Source organism: Amblyomma mixtum, chromosome 9, assembly GCF_055824585.1.
Source record: "Amblyomma mixtum isolate Tamu chromosome 9, ASM5582458v1, whole genome shotgun sequence".
NCBI classification, from domain to species: domain Eukaryota; kingdom Metazoa; phylum Arthropoda; class Arachnida; order Ixodida; family Ixodidae; genus Amblyomma; species Amblyomma mixtum.
In genome coordinates, this window is record NC_143020.1 from 59526542 (window position 1) to 59538333 (window position 11792).

An 11792-nucleotide genomic window follows, 5' to 3' on the forward strand; every position below is an offset into this window, starting at 1 on the left:
GAAAAGAAATTTTGTGTCTCCTGTAAACTGCTGCTCGTGCAATGTGCCTGAAACAGTTGAACATTGCTTCATAGAGTGCAAAGACGCGATTTTGGTTTATGAAGTGGTGCAGGGGACGCTACACAACGATTTTCTCCCAAATTTCTACAGTGTACGCTACGTTGTTGTTTCCCAACCTGACTCGAAACCCTTTGAAATTGTTCTTCTGATTGGAAGTCGTCGGGAAGGCAGAAGCAGTAATTGCTGCCTCTATGCTCTTTGCTACCTAATTTCGGCACCCCTGGCGTGTTTGGCATGCTTGGCATCCTTGGCAACCTTGGCAGCTGTGCTGTTTAACTTCCCTACTTCTAGCTAAATACTCAGCATGATTGCAAACGTCAGCCGCATGATCAAACTCAGCCTGTCTTCTACGAGACTATCCCTACGGCGTAGATGGTCCCGGCCGACTTCCTTTATTCATGGCGAAAACTGCGAGGCGGAAGTTTGTATTCAGGCGAGAGCAGCACCGTCTGCGCTGCGGCAGGCGAGGACCGTGTTATTAAGAATGTGCTACGGAACCTGGACGACCAGTCAATAACGGACAGCACTGAGCTTTTCAATGTCTATTAAAAGGACGGTGTCCTTCCTCCAAACTGCAAGCATGCCTGGGTTATCTTTATTCGAAACCTGGCAAGCAAGTGGAAATGGGAGGCCTCCGCCCCATTTCCCTTACCTCTTACCTGAGTAATGGAGCACGTCATCCTCAGTTGGTTAAAAACATATGTGGAAACTGAGGACCTTATGCTGCATACTATGATCTGGTTTAGACCGGGTCTGTCTGCACAAGATATCGTGTGGCAGATACAAAACGCCATCCTCCACCAGGCGTCAGTTAAGGCTGCTCGAACTATTGTTGGCCTGGACGTGAGCAAAGCCTTCGGTAATGTTTTGCATGCTGCTGTGCTCACTAACCTGGCAGGCATAAATGTAGGTACATGTACCTATAACTGTATTGCTAATTTCCTACAAGGCAGGACTGCAGAGATCCACCTGGGAGAAGTCAAGAGCGGGAGTATCAATATTGGTACGAGAGACACTCCACAAGGAACAGTTCCGTCTCCTTTTCTTTTCAACTTGACTATGCAAAATCTACCGCCGCTATTGGATACCATCCCGCATATTAAACACAGAGTCTGTGCGAATGATACCACGATCTCGACAAACAGCAGATCGGACGGAAAAATTTGCGAGGCCCTGCAGAGTGCAGCAGAGGTCGTTCAGGCTTTTTTTGCAACAAAACGGCCTCACCTGCTCGTCCAAGAAATCTGAGCGCCTGATTATTCGAGGCAGAACAAAGAAAAATGGATAAAAGAACAGCACGGAGAACATAAACAGCACTGTGGTTGGTTGGGAGCCTTGTGCAGGAAGTCGCGGTAATAACGTGGTTAAAAATGTTAATCCAGCGTAAGGCGCACAATGGCGAAATCATCAAGAGATTACAAACGACCGCGCGCCAAACTGCCACACACCTTACGATAGTAGGCACAAAGCATCGTGGGATGGAAGAGAAGGATTTATGCATGCTAACCCAGGCTTTTCTTCATAGTCGAATCACTTACTCCTTCACACACTATCAATCTTAACGAGCTGGACTCTGAACAGTGTCATATGTACGGCGTACAAAACTGCTCACGGACTGCCTAAATCTGGCAGCACTGAAAGGCTCCTGGGCTAGGAGTATATAATACCCTTGATGACTTCATTGAGGCCCAGAAGACACCACCGATTGAAAGGCTCTCTCGTACTGAGGCTGGAGATACATACTAAGCAAGCTGAACATTAATCCTGCAATGGAATCGGAAGGCCGAACGCCACTTCCAGACGTCTTCCGACATCAGTTAATGGTCAAGCCAATACCTAAGATTATACTGTGAGGTAGATACGATGGGTGACGAACAGCGAGAGCTTATGTGTTGAAAGTCGAGTGTGACTGCAATCCCCATGCGGTATATGTAGACGCAGCTAAGCAAACCGACCACAAATTGACAGTATGTGCTGTGTACTGGGAAGAAAGAATAATTAACACGGCTGTGGTTACAGGAGCCTAAGTTTTAAAAGGCGAAGACATCGAACCACACCATCTTAAGTGACTCCAAGCGGGTCATTACGAATTTCTGTAAAAGCGCGGCAGGAGCGGTAGCCCGCATCTCGCGGGGTTGCACTCCACAACATTTAATGCAATTGGTATGGGTCCGAGCTCGTTCAGGGAACACGAGGAACGAGGAGGCAGATCGTATTACCCGAGGTCTGACGAACCGGGAGATCAGCCCTTCATACTCGGACCCCCCCGGGGTAAAGCTCTGATCACGTACCAAGGCATAACTAACTATTATAAGGTTAAAAGACGGATTTATCCGCCTGCGCATGCGGACCATAGCAAAGCAAAGGCCACGATGCTAGGAAGGATCCAGACTCAGTCTATTCTAAGCCCCCACGGGCTGCCGTTTTTTAGGAACGGGGAGTATACCCCCGCATGCCTAAATTGCCAAGAATTGGCAGTACAAGAGCACATATTATGGGGATATGACGTCAAGCCTTCACCTCGCATGCTACTGCCAGCTCCCACCGAAGAGAGCTGGAATAAACTGATGCTGAAGCAGAAGACAACACAGGAAGCTCTTTTTAACTGGACCTTGGAGGTCACCCCTACATAGGCGTCACACTGAGGCAGGTTGGCCCCGGTCTACAAATTATTGGCAATAAAGATGTTTCTCTCTCTCCCTTTCAACAGAAATGCAAGTCACGTGGTACGTGACGTGGCTGACACACCTCCACTGTTCCACTCCTCCACTTGAAGGTCAAATGCACACCACATCGATGACCTTGGCACCACGAGGTTAGTAAAGCTTTCGCTTTAAAGCCGTAGCGGTGAGCCAGTGGTCTGAGCATCCGCCTCGCATGCCGGAGGTGCGGGGTTCGATTCCCAGTGCTGCCGGGCACCAACCGGTGACACAATGGCTACAAGCTTACCCCTGGCGCAGTGCTCAGCTTGTATTGGGTGAATTGCTTGGGATATAGCTCTTTCACCATGCCCTCAGAAGACGGAAATAGACTGTGCCATAGCAAGCTTTAGCCCCAGATTCCCTTCCCTATTGAAAATATTGAGCGTGAATTCTGCGTGCCTATCTTTGCGTGTTTATTGCCACGCAAAATGCGACGATTGAACGAGGTCGCAGAACGCGAGACATATTTCACATAATTTGCGCAAGCTGAGCAAGCTCGCAAACGCGAGACATCTCTCACATAAGTGCGCAAGCCGCGTAAGGCTCGTACAGCAGGAGACATCCTCGCGTAATATGCGCAAGCCGGGTGAGGCTTCCAGAATGTCCGAGAGCCAAGGGTGAGTCCCAGAATGTTCAAGAGCCGAGTCTGGCTCACAGTGCACTAGACAGTGTCTAATGGAGTTACCATCATGATGCCGATAATACCTTGCATGGCTGCAAGGCTCCTACATCACTGCTCAACACGGTACGCTAATGTACTGCATTAAGGCCTCCTCATCTGTCTCTCACTGCCTCATTCAGCATGCATGTTGTGAGATAACAATCTTTGCAGAAACGGTGCTTCGTGGGATGGTTCTCATGTGTGTAGCATGCTTGCAAAAGGACATAGATAAGGTCACCTTAACTGGCTTTATTAATGCCACATCTCTCATGATGGGTGCCACACAGTGGCTAAACAATTTCTTCAGTTTCTCCAAGTCCAGCAGGCTGGCGTCTTGATACAGGTTCTCACTATGCAGCACCTGCAAAAAGGTAGGAGTATATGCAAAAAAATTCAGTTAATCTGTTTTCTGGAAATTCCAGAAAAGGGCACAAGTACTTCTTCCATTAATGAACTAATGATGATTTCGAAAAGTTTCAGGTTTGAAATACAGACACTGGAAAACCCGACTCAAGCACGCAGACTGCTCAGCATCAAACCTGCACAAAATCTAATAACCGTGTCACACAGGCATTTTGAAGGCTTTCAAATGGCTATTAACTCAGTGGCACTTGAATACAGCTAAATGGGCATTTCCAATAGCCACTGAGTCCCTAGAACAGTGTGGACATCTATTAAGATTTTGAAGGCTTTTCAGTGGTAGAAATTTGCACTCAGACATGGAGCACTCGCAACTGTACACGAAGGAATAAAATCAAAGCAATTTAATCGCTCAAAGAATACTCAACATGAAATGTACAACTTATTTCACTAAAAAAAAAAGAAGGCTAGCCACAAAACACTGCAGCAAGCATATTATTACTGTTGCCAATAGCACAAAAACAATGAATACCACCTTTTCAAAACTGTGTGAGCGCTACAACAGCTTCCCAGCAAAATTATCAACTGTGACAGTGGCGCCACAGCAGCTTGGTGCCAGATGATGAAATATCTCTACGGCGATCAAGTATTCTGTGTAGCAGTGGCATAACTCCCGAGCTGAAGTGCAAATCTCGAAGCTCAATCTCCCACCTCAACTGTTATCTTTAAATACATATTTAAATTCATTGGAGCGTGCTGCAGAAGTAGGTGGTCAGATCATTCGAGAGGATACCTGCAAGCTATCTCAGGAGACGAAAGATCTGATGAAGAAACGCCAAAGCATGAGGACGTCTAACTTCAGAGATAGAATAGAACTAGGAGAGCTATCGAAGTTATTTATAAGTGCAAGGTAGCCAACATAAGAAAGTTTAACATGGAGAAAACCTAGCACGCTCTAAAGCATGGAGGTAGCCTAAAATCAGTAAAGAGAAAACTAATCACAGGTAAAAACCAGATGTATGCGCTAAAAGACAAAGAGGGCAATGTCATAAGCAATATGGATAAGACAGTTAAAGTAGCCGAAGAGTTCTGCACAAATCTCTACAGTAGTGAATGTAATCAGAACGTTACGGAGAGAGGCAGTAGAGCATAGCAATGGGACATCCCGCCAGTAACGAGGGAGGAAGTAAAGAAAGCCTCAGGAGCAATGCAAAGGGGCAAAGCAGCTGGTGAGGATCAGGTAACAGCAGATTTGTTGAAGGACGGAGGAGAGATTGTGCTAGAGAAACTAGCCACCCTGTACACGCTTGCCTCGTGACCACGAGCGTATCAGGAGCTTGGAAGAATGCGAACATTATTTTAATTCATAAGAAAGAAGATGTCAAGGACTTGAAGATTCACAGACCGATCAGCTTACTATCGATTGCCTACAAGGTATTTACTAAGGTAATCACTAATAGGGTCAGGCAAACTTTCGAATTCAATCAACCAAATGATCAGGCAGGCTTTCGTAAAGGATACTCAACAAGAGACCACATTCATGCAATCAATCAGGTGATAGAGAAATGGGCAGAATATAACCAACCCCAATATATAGCCTTCATTGACTACCAGACAGCAATTGACTCGGTGGAACCACAGCTGCCATGCAGGCATTGTGGAATCAGGGTGTAGAAGAGTGTTATGTGAAAATATTGGAAGATATTTATAACGACTGCACAGCTACCATAGTTCTCCATAAGGTCAGCAATAAAATTCCTCTATATTCCGAGTTTTCTAACACCACCATCATTTTTTGGCACCGTGACCATATCATACAAGAATGTGAGACCTACTGCATACCTAAAGAAAATATGTGTGTCAGCCAAGCATCAGCCGTTGTATGCAATAAGAAGTCTAAGTGAAAAAGATTCGATGTAAATTAGAGAAAGCCTTGCCATTTTTATACTTCTGCTTCTATGACTGCTTGCTGGATTTTTTTCTTTAGTTGGAAGCATTCTTCCGTCCCTTATCACTATACACTATTCCTCTGCCAAATGACTGAGTAACCCAAATAGCAATTCCTAAGTAGGGAGGGGGCCTTCCACAGTGACCACACAGGGGCCTTCAAGTTCTTGCAGCAATCAAAACATCCCTTTGTAACACTGGCCTTGAATGCACCACTATACTTTTGTGGCAGGCCAAATACTTATACAATTTATGTTTTAAAACCACACAGAAATCCACAACTGCCATTATGAAAACAACCTAGTAATGTAACCATAAGCGTACCTGGCCAGCATGATCAGCATGGAAAGGCGCACAGCTTGTGTGCAGCTCCTAAAATGAAAGCAAATTCACATGATTAAAGCAATTTCCACAGAGACATTCTTGAAAAATCATGTTTTTGCACCACTCAGCCTCAAGCCTGCCTTATTGCTCCTGCAGCAATGAGGCAAATCTGAGCACAGCTTGGGGTGAGCTGGTGGTATCACATTACGCACCTGACACTACGTGCATCAATCCATTTGTATGATAGAATTTCAGAATGGCGAAAAGACACACACACAGGAAAGAATGGTGGGTGGATGAGATTAAGAAGTTTGTGGGGATACAGTGGCCGCAAGTGGCAAAGGACAGGGTTAATTGGAGAGACATGGGAGAGGCTTTGCCCTGCAGTGGGTGTAGTCAGGCTGCTGCTGCTGCTGATGATGATGATGACAGCCTGAGCACACCTACAAAGTAAAACTGTGATCTCGACCCAGCAGCACTTTACTGTGTTGAAAGAGAACAGGTACAATTGAATTACTGCATTACCTTGTTATTATCATTAAAAAGTACAGGGCTCTACGGACTTCCTAATTTACATCGAAACGAATGGGTTACAGTGAACTTTCACGGATTACACTAACAGGCACTGAAAATCCAACACAGCTGCCCAAGAGAATATTAGGCAGCCGCGCTAGCCTTCTTTTGCGCTATGCTACCTGATACCAGATTAAAATTCCAGAGAAATTTACTCATACTCTAGCACTTGGATACGTTATGCCCCAGACTGATGCAGCTGTCTTACTAAAGGCAGAGAAGCTTTCAGTGTGGGTCATGTGTGCTGTGGCGTGAACACATGCACAGCATCGCCTGCTACCATTCAAGTCCTCTGTGTACACAAATGCAGGTGCAATAGAAACCCACATCACAAATTTGGCTAGTCTGGTCGGCCAAGCATGGGCCAGCTGATAGCACGAAGCAGCAGGTGCGACACATACCATCATCATCAGCCTGACTAGGCCCACTCCAGGGCAAAGGACTCACCCATGTCTCCACATTAACCCTGTCCTTTGCTAGGTGTGGCCACCATATCCCCGCAAACTTCTTAATCTTATCCGCCCATCTAACTTTCTGCCGCCCCCTGCTACGCTTGACTTCTCTTGGAATCCACTCCATTACCCTTAAGGACCAGCGGTTATGTTGTCTTCCCATTACAAGCCCCGCCCAGGCCCGTTTCTTCCTCTTAATTTCAAGTAGCATGTCATTAACCCGCGTTTGTTCCCTCACCCACTCCGCCCCCTTTTGGTCTCTTAATGTTAGACTTATCATTTTGCTTTCCATAGCTCACTTTGCTGTCCTTATCGTTTGGCACGTGTTTTTTTCTTTGTAATAAGGCATAAAGTATTATACACGGATTACCACATGGCATCCTCCTATGACCGCTAAATAATTTATAATCAAATTTCTTTCTCCTGCTGTATTTGTTTCGGTTTCAACAGCTGAATGATGGCTGTGACGTCAAAGCGAGGTTATTGGTCACGTGAGGCATGAAAAACTGCAATACAATTGGTACTTCTGGCTCTTAAGGAATGCTGGCGTCAGCGCTGTAGCGAATTAAAATGATGAAGCAGCGATTATAAGTGCAGTTTTCCCACGCCTCACGTGACCTATAACCTCTCTTTGATGTCATAGCCATAGTCAAATTGTTCACCGAAACAGGATGTCAGAAAAAGTTGATTATAAATTTTTTAGCGGTCTCACGCGAATACCAGATGGTGATTCATGCATAGTAGTGTCTTCCGCACCATTATAGAGAAGAAAACATGCCACCAAGATTAGGTGTCTATACTCTTTTAAGCTGAACTCTCTTCATTAGCCTCCAAGTTTCTGTCCCAAAAGTGAGAAACATGCAGGCTAAAGAAAAGATTTCAGCTTAAGTACCAAAGTGGCTCTAATCACACGATGAAGCGGAAAAACTCTCGACACTTGAACAGAGAACAAATAGGAATTCCAACAAAATTTTAGATTCTTGTAAGGCTATCAAGCATTTCTGAATATTGTAAACTGCACTTTCACACATACAGTACGCATGCATGCCAAGCTCACATTCAGTAGCTCTGTTTACCGGCTGTAATTATCACGGTCTGAGCTCAGTTACAGATTTAAAACCAGCCAAAAGATGCAACACAGGAAAAGAGAAGAAAACAGGTTGGACTATCAATTGAATTTTTTGTAAAGGAAAAGAAGGCTCGCATGAAGATGCGCCACACATGACCCACACCAGCGAAAGGCAGGACAACAAATAACTGTCACTGATATACAAGCACGTCATCTAAAAGAGAAAATTCTTTCCGTTGAAGATTGACTAATGGCTTCGCTACTCATACAGCCGTTGCCTTGGAGATATGCATCAAATACCTTACAGATTTGTTTACCACTTCTATACACCACTGAAGTGTCACAGAAATCAGGCGTACACACTGATGGGTCATCTTATGATTTACACTCACGACATTGGCACTGTAGTGCCAGATTAGAAGCTGCCTTCCACCTAACAAGTTAGTGCTCACTCAGGAACACATTAAAGACACCTGCACATATCCCTGAAGTAGTTTCTTGCACAAGCTAGCGGAATGTGATAAACCACTTCCTGCAAGTCCTGAACCTAGTTTTATGGGATACCATACTAGTAACCCGGTTTTAACAGCAGCGCAAAGGCCATCAACACAATGATTGGCGCAAAAATTACATTTAAAGATTTTCCCGCCACTCGATTTGAACTCATGAAGTCTACACAAAGGACTCCATGATAACCGTTCTGAGGTGAATGGCAGTTCAGCCTAGCCTCTGGAATCTGTGCCAAAAAAAAACGGAGTCAGCGCATCGCAATTTACTTCCGAAATCAGCCGGTGCTGATGAAAATTGTATGTTTTGCTTTCTCTGGCTTATAAAGCTCCACTTTCAGAAAAAGTGTCGTCTTTGTGGTTAGGATGCGGAACTTCATCATCACAGGTCAACTTCAGCTTGCCATCAGTGTCCCTTTAATGCCTCAAAGTTGAACAATAGCTCCATTCATAGAGGAGGGCTGTGCATAAATTTCGACCACCAAAGATTCTTTAACATGCACTGACATTGCATAACACACGAGCAAATATGCATTTCGCCTTGTCAAAACGAAGCCACCACAATTCAATCCCGCGTCTTTGGGCTCAGTAGCCGAACACCAATGCAGTAGGCCACAGCAGCAGGTGAAAAACAAAAGAGAGCCCTTAATAGGCAACCTAACTTGCGAAAATCAACATAACGAGGGGTCACACAAGTAGCAGTGGACTAGGAAAATAAAAGCTACTTGTGTCGGAAGATGTCTTCAGTGCTTACCTCAAAAGCCTGCTTGCTTGCTGGGCATCCTAGCACCAAGTGAAAGGCTGGCACAGCCATACTGGAGAGCTTGGAAGAGGCATTGCTGGTAAAGCTATGTGGAGATTGCTGCAAGGTAAAAAGACACATTTAACAGCAGCACAGTGCAAAAAATGGACTAGAATCAAGCATGTAAGGCAAAGTGCAAGGCACAAAAAGGAGCCGGTCGCAGAATGCCACACAACTGTTTAACCACATTTCGAAGTGGGCCAGGCAACAAGAAATTCATAACCACGGCAGTCATTCACAAGCTAGCCTTAGACGAGACATCACTTGCATATCGATATCCAGCATCGTTTCTACAATACATGCCACCATTCAAAAGAACAGACCACAGCAGAACGATATTTTCAGTAGAAGGCTGGTTTGCTTCAAATTCTGCATGCGTCCCTCAATTTGAAATCTGGCATGATTAGCACTGATTTCACATTCTCACAGGTATGATGAATAAATAGTGCCAATTGCAGAAAAACCACACTTTTTCCTTTAACATCAAATAAGGTATTGGAGAGGTACCTCAGCATATTTAAGTCAAAGTCAGATTTATTTGCGCCATTGGTTATAATCATGAAACAATCAAGTTTATTCTTCGTACATATTAAAGGCTCAATTACCCTTAAATTTCACTGCAACTTCGGGATTTAGGGCAAATGGAGCTAGGGCACCTGTGTGCATTTTGCAGTTGTTTGTACCATTTCAGCTCCGAGCCAAAGTATGAAAAAGCGAATGCCAAAATAAAGGCGGAAAACTTCAGAGCAATTTGTTTTTATCTCACCTTTCTGCTATTCAAGGCTCGACTACACTGGCTCGGCTATAAGTACGAACGCAGCTGGATCATATGCAGCTTCGTACCTTAAATACACAATTTATAAAATTACAAGTGAAATACAAGTGAACGAGGAGGAAGCTCAATCCTAACGCATACAGCTGAATCGCAGTCTACGTAGTTAAACTGCTCGAGCGCTGTTACTTCAATTACAGCGTAACATGCGGCGAGAATGTAAAGCCCGGGCCGAAGATCTATTGGTGGGCACATATTCCATTCTCGGCGAGAGATGAATGGCAGTACGGCGGCAGTACGGCGCCGATATCGTGCACCCCGCGATCGGATCAGCTGTGCATATTTGCATGGCATACTGACCATGACCGTGTGACCACTGACACTACACGCGCATTCATGCCCGTGTGCCGCCAGCAAACAACCTTTCAGCGCTGCGTGCTGCCGCGATGGGCACTGCGTCTTCGCGTCTCTGTACTAGCTGTGTTGACGTGGCCAGTTGTGCGCAAAGGCTTTGAAATAATGAACAGGTTCGAAGAAAATTAACTTACCCCCAAGATGCGAGATGTCACCCGGGTAGTGGTCTCCCACCAGCTGCTCCGCCATGGAGGAAATGAACCCCGCCGTCAGCATAGCGTTTCCAGTGAAGGCGCGCAAAGGACGACGCGCTATCCGTCGAGCCCGCTGACGCACGCTATCAACACAGGTTTACTCAGCACCTTACCACGTTTTCGTACATCGCACCAGCGAATTTCACTGCTGTCGGCACATCACATATCGGAAGAGTGACAAATGCTCATGCCAGCGATGGTTCATGCCCTCGGCACCACAAAGGACCACGACAAACGTAGTAACGCTGACCGCCATGCTGTCCCTCCCCAGACGCTGCGTTCGTTGGCTAGCGCTTCGGCCAGTTCCGGCTTCCTTCGGCCCGTTTAGAAAGGCATCGCCTCCAGGCATTCCTCCAGGTCGTCTCTTTCGGGCTCTATGCTTTTGGGCAGTGCGATAGCAAAAGGACTAAAACCAAATGAAACTTTCGTTACAAAAATAATTAAGTTCTTGTGCACATATTAGCATTAAAAACTTGAGAAATTTGTGACGCATGGACGCATTAATATGCGTGTCGGTACATTCGTGCGTGCGTGCGTGCGTGAGTGGGCATGGTCTAGCGCGTCAAATCCAAAGCCTATCCGACATGCTGCATGGTTTCTGAGATCACCGCCGTTTTTTTACCTCCATGGCCGTGAGCTTCGCTTGTTTTCTTGTGCTGCTGCTGGGCGGTCTTGCGCGCCGCTGTTACTGTGCTGGAATCGCAAAAGAAGAAGGATTACCGGTGTGTGCTGCCGGTGGGCGCGCTCTCATCCAAGAGTGGTAGCAGCTTCCAATTAAGCGATCCGTCGGGGCATATGTGTTATGGATGTCTGGTCGACAACGATAATGAGGCTCAGCAGTGCGGTGCCGTCGTTTGATGAGTCGAACCTTTCGGCCTATTTCACTGCTAACTTCGTTGCAAAAATGCCTGGCTCATAAGCAGCGACAGTGGCCATTGTTTCTGTGGTGTGTTTCG

The 11792-nt window shown here is 45.8% G+C and overlaps 1 long non-coding RNA gene across 1 annotated transcript; it reads right to left on the minus strand.

The window, feature by feature from the left end:
- Positions 1–5288: 5288 nt before the first annotated feature.
- Positions 5289–11385, minus strand: LOC149329215 (uncharacterized). Its single transcript, XR_016285843.1, has 3 exons — positions 10777–11385; positions 9409–9516; positions 5289–6102 (listed from the first exon to the last, which is right to left on the minus strand). It is a non-coding gene; the product is annotated as an uncharacterized LOC149329215 (long non-coding RNA).
- Between the last annotated feature and the right edge of the window lie 407 nt (positions 11386–11792).